This window comes from Capra hircus, unplaced genomic scaffold, assembly GCF_001704415.2.
Source record: "Capra hircus breed San Clemente unplaced genomic scaffold, ASM170441v1, whole genome shotgun sequence".
Classification (NCBI taxonomy): Eukaryota; Metazoa; Chordata; class Mammalia; order Artiodactyla; family Bovidae; genus Capra; species Capra hircus.
In genome coordinates this window covers 1-5,701 of record NW_017192272.1, presented here as the reverse complement: position 1 = coordinate 5,701, position 5,701 = coordinate 1, and the positions used below count along the sequence as shown (strand labels likewise).

Genomic DNA, 5,701 nt, shown 5'->3' with positions numbered 1-5,701 from the left:
CCTGCAAGCCTAGAGCTTGTGCTCCACAACAAGATAAGCCACTGCAATGAGAAGCCTACATACCGCACCTAGAGAGTAGCCCACACACAGCACAAAGACCCAGCATAGCCGAAAATAAGTAAGCAAAAGCAAAAAAGAAATTTAAGGTGTGATTTCTTTAGCATTCTTATCAGAATACTTTATTTCAAAGGATATACTAAACTTATAGTTTGTCAATAATTTACCTGAAAAGTGATGAAATATGGATTATATTTATTTATATTAAATAGTGATTTTGTTTTAATACATATTTTAATACTATTTTAATAGCAGCCCTATAAAATATCATATCTAATAGATTACCTGATTGACATGGCTGAAAATTTGCCAACTCTCCAAGTGCAACAAGCTGCTCCTGTGGAAAAATTTTGCAAAAAATTTTGTAATCAGAGAATTAAATGATCACATTAGTAACCTAATCATTCTTTTACTAGAAATGTACTTTGATTCTGGATTTTTTAAGTAACCAACTACTATCTTTAACATACTAGAAATTACACAACCAAATAAGTAGTGATCTTTCTGCTGATTTCTCCAGACTTTTATGGCCTTCTATTGTTCCTGGGAATAAGAAGCAAATTGAAACCACAGTAAAACAATGTATGCCTTGATCTAGGGGAATCCATTTAAGGCCATTATTAAAGTCAGTTTCCTTGTGGCTATTCTGACATTACCTGAATTAGATCATTTGCCATTCTGGTCATTACTTGTTGACTTATTTCTGTATTTTTGAGATCTGTAAGAACCACCCAAGTTCCATTCTCAAATTTCACAGGCATAGAAAAGACAATCCCTTTAGGAATACCAAAACTGGCCTGCAGGGAACAAACACAAAGCAAAGCAAGACAAAAGCACTCAGATAAATAAAGCTTCCTGGTGACACTGTAGAGAAGGACAGACATAGCTGTTAATGACATGGTTTTTAATGATAATAGTGGACCTACACTTCTGCTGTTCCCTCTTTATCCCTTTCATCCCCGCTGGGTTCAGATGGCCTGCCCCTGCCTTGGGGACTAATGCAGCCCTTCTCTCCCACCTTGTCTGGATTCCTCTTGTCTGCTTCCTTAGTTTTTCCTTGGGCCTCTAGGTAGCCCCTGAGCCCCAGACACTTGTCCAATCTGGCCTTTGTTCTTCCGACCTACGACTGCAATCACAGAGCCACGGAGCGAGCACTGGGAAGGAGAGCTGGTGATTTTCTCACAGTTCCAGTTCCCAGTTTAAATGTGCTCCAAATGAAAAGATTGATAATGTTTATTACTAACTGAGCAACCTTCAGATAAAATGCCTCCTGTTTTCGTGCCTCAATCAAGTAGGAAAATTATTCACACCATTCTAGCCATCAAAAATGTTGTCACTATGGAGAACAGTGTGGAGGTTCCCTAAAAAACTAAAAAATAAAGTTACCATGCGATCCTGTAATCCCACTCCTGGGCATGTTTGTAGAGAAAACTCTAATTTGAAAAGATATATGCATTCCAAATTCATAGTACTATTTACAATAGCCAAAGATGTAGAAGTAACTAAACATCCATTGATAGATGACCGGATAAAGAAGATGCGTTAACATATTATAATGAAATGCTACTCACTCATAAAAAAGAATGAAATAATGCCATTTGCAGTAATACGGATGGACTTAGAGATCATCATACTAAGTAAGACAAAGATAAACACCATGTGGTATCACTTATATGTGAAATATTAAAAAATGGATACAAATGAACTTATTTACAAAACAGAGTAGATCCACATACATAGAAAACAACTCATGGTTACCAAAGAGAAAGGGGGAGGGATAAATTAGGAGGATGGGATAAATTAGGCTTGACATATACACACTGTGCTATGCTGTGCTTAGTCATGTCCGACTCTGTGTGACCCATGGACTGTAGGCCCACCAGGCTCCTCTGTCCATGGAGATTCTCCAGGCAAGGAATACTGCAATGGGTTGCCATATCCTCCTCAAGGGGATCTTCCCAATCCAGGGATTGAGTCCAGGTCTCCCGCATTGCAGGTGGATTCTTTACTGTCTGAGCCACCAGGGAAGCCCAAGAATACTGCAGTGGGAGCTTATATATGTGGTACCATCTAAGGACACAATGATCACTTGCTTCTCACCTCACTTGCCCCAGCATCGAGCACTTATTGATGAATTCCTATAGAGATTAACTAAACTTTAGGCCATGTGGAATCTTAGTTCCCTGACTAGGTTCAAACCATGCCCCCTGCAATGGAAGCATGGAGTACTAACCACTTCCCTAATTACACCACGGACTTCCTAATTAAACTTTTTACAAAAAAAAAAAAAAAAAAAAAAAAAAAAGGTGAGGTTTTAAATGCCTAATTCACTAAAAAGGTAACACAGTGATTTTGAATGTACATGATGGGTTACTGCACTTTCACGTTAATTGAACAAGACTCTTTGAGCGTTCTACCCATGAAGGCAGCAACAAGAAGACCCAGCCAAGGCCCCGCCCTCAGAGTGAAAGTGAAGTCGTTTCAGCAGTGTCCGACTCTTTGCGACCCCATGGACTGCAGCCTCCCAGGCTCCTCCATGCATGGGATTTTTCCAGGCAAGAGTACTGGAGTGGGTTGCCATTTCCTTCTCCAGGGGACTGCAGCCTCCAGGCTTCCTCCATCCATGGGATTTTCCAGGCAAGAGTACTGGAGTGGGTTGCCATTTCCTTCTCCAGCGGGACTGCAGCCTCCAGGCTCCTCCATCCATGGCCATTTTCCAGGCAAGAGTACTGGAGTGGGTTGCCATTTTCCTTCTCCAGGGGATCTTCCCGACTCAGGGATTGAACCTGGCGTCTCCCACACTAAAGGCAGATGCTATACCCTCTAAGCCACCAGGGAAGATGAACTCTAATGGAGAGGACATATGAGGCTAAGAGCCCATCCATAAAGGCAGGCTGTGATATCCTCTCTGATAGAGGAACACATGCTATGTGAGTACAGAAAGACAGACATGAATTCAGACTTGCAGGATTTGGGGAGACTTCCTTGAGCTGCACCATAGTCACTGAAACAATGGGAAGAATCATGGTTCCATTAGTAACATTAAGGATACAAGAGGTGGATCACATCGGGGAGCAAGACAATAGGTTTAATTTGGTGTATGTCAGTTTGAAGTGACAACATGACATCCAGCTGGCAATGTCTGACAGGGCAGGGCTCAGCAGTGAGACCTAGGCCTGGAGCTTTGGGAATGAATGGGCTTTGCTCAGGGAGAATGGAAAGCTGTAAGCTAAGAGATACTCTAGGCAGAGCCTACGCTCTAGGTAGAGCATCAGCTATTCTTTCTTTCCTATATTTTAAACACAGAAGTGCTCTGTACAGTTTTTAGTGGATTAAAATAGTAAGGATATAAAAAATATACACATCGTTTGCAGATGGAGAGCAAGCTTTCCACATTCCTATTGCTGCCTGGTACCCAAAGAGCTGTGCCCTTTTTATCTTGCATCTGTGTGTTTGCTCCTGTGGCTCCTGCACCCAGGTGATTTTCCCATACTTGTCTGTCAGGGAAATATGACTCATACTTTCAGGTGACACTTCTGAAGTGTCCCCTCCTTTATGATGCCTGTCTTGATTCTTCCTGCTGCCTACTGAAAACTGAGCTTGCTTTCCCTTCCTCAGCTGGGAAACAGTGAGAAAAACTCAACGGAATGATTTCATTGACATATGTGACTCTCCTTTTCTCTGCTGTGAGTTTCCTAAACAGCAGAAGCCAGGCCTTCTCCCTGTGTGTGTTCCCAGCACATACACACAAGCTACTGTGGCATTGCTGAACGGATGAGTGAAGGAATGCACGCATGCATGATTATGGAATCGTGAACATCCAGATAGCTCACAGAACCTGGAAGGAGGTAGACAGGCGAGGACACAAAAGTAGGAGCACAAGGCATACACTGAGGTGTTTAGTCATCATAAGATATGAAAAAACAGATTTACCTTCGCTCAATACCCCTAGAGACACAATCTCCCCAGGGGGTGAGCCATGGCACCAGTATTTCAGCGTAGTGGCTATACTGTGTGCAGCTAACATGCCTCCAAATTGTCTTCCTGTGGCGGTCAGCATTTTAAGACTTGCCACAAACTCTCTGTTTACCCAATCCCTGTGAGGAGAGAAGGAAATGATTTTACAATGGAGAAAGGACTAGGAATGAAAAAGAATGGTCCCTGGGTCAGTGCATCTAAACACAAGAAATCACCTCCACAAGACAGAAATATGACTTCCTGAAACCCTCTTCAAACTTCTTCAGTCCCATGAAGAGTCAAGTAATGAAACAGGGCAGAAAGGAGGCCTAAACTTCAAACTAAAACCATGATAAAATGAATATGAACACGGAAGAAGGGCCAAAGGCTGCAAGAGCAGTTTCATCACAAACAATGGATTCTACGTAGAGGCTACTGGAGCCAGGGGTACCTTTCATTTTAAATAAAGTATCATGAAATGCTGACTTCCTCATATTGGGAAGTAAGGAATTCTTAAGCTTTTCTAATCTGAAGTTTAAAAACTCAGGGAATAGTCCAGCTGAACTAGAACAAGCATGAGAAGGCCGTCCCTGCTGAGCCAGCGCAACAGCTCCAGGAGATGCTGGCCCCGCCAGGGAGCCATTCAGTGGAACCGCAGGAACTGTACTCCAAGAAGGTGGAGGACACAAAAGGACACAGCTTCTAGGCATGGGTGAAGGAAGGAAGGGAAGAAAGGGGTGATGAAATGCATGTGCTCCCACATGCAAGTACTGCATGTGGAAAGTACTGCGAAGTTTAGAAAAAAGCTCCAAATGCGTCCCTCCCTCTACTTCTTCCCTTACTCTTTCTGTGATGGTGGTGCTGACTGTGACAGGCACAGTTCTGAGGGCCTTGCCTGTCTTAATCCATTTCGTCTTTCCAGGAACTCTGTAAGGCCTGTACTCTGTTACCGTTTCTAGTTGGCACAAGGAAAAATCGGGGCACAGAGACACTAAGTAACTTCTCTAAAGTCACACAGCTAATAAGTGACTGGATGAGAATTCCAACCCAGGCGGCTTGCCTCCAGAGACAAGGCTTCTTAGTGCGTCTCAATTCTGTCTCTCCTGAGACGGAGCACCCAGCTTGGCCTGGACCTGCCCACCGGAATTCCTAATTCTCGAAATTCCTGATTCTCTAAATCGACTAGCTTTGATTTGAACACATATCTCTGTCTTTGCATTAAGCACTTTATATAGGTTTGCTTTAGCAATAACATTAATGGAATATGTGAACCACTTTAAGGATAACCTGAAATATAAAATTCATAATTCCAAAATCAAATAAATTTGAAGTGGAGTCTGACTGGTTGAAACTCTGTGTCTGGGAATTTTCTTTACTTCTTCAATAGAAAGCGTAAATGAGGCGGCTGAGTGTGAACAATGTCAGGTTATTTTTGTACACAGATGTCTAAGATGATTTTTAAAAGATTATAACAATTATTATATGTTTATTCAATCTTGTTAGAATACTTCACTTTAAAGAGATACCATACCGATCAAAAAGCAGGCTTAAACAGGGCGTGAATAGTGCGGAGGTCCCCAAATAGCGCTCTCATATCTGTAAACCTTGGCTTTTCTCAGATCAATTAGTTATTTCCACTAATATTACCCCAAATGATCACATCTTTGATGCCTGTGAAGAAATGATG

At 42.2% G+C, this 5,701-nt stretch overlaps 1 pseudogene; it reads right to left on the bottom strand.

The window, feature by feature from the left end:
- Positions 1-342: 342 nt before the first annotated feature.
- On the bottom strand, positions 343-5,689 carry LOC108634901 (annotated as a pseudogene).
- Positions 5,690-5,701: the final 12 nt, after the last annotated feature.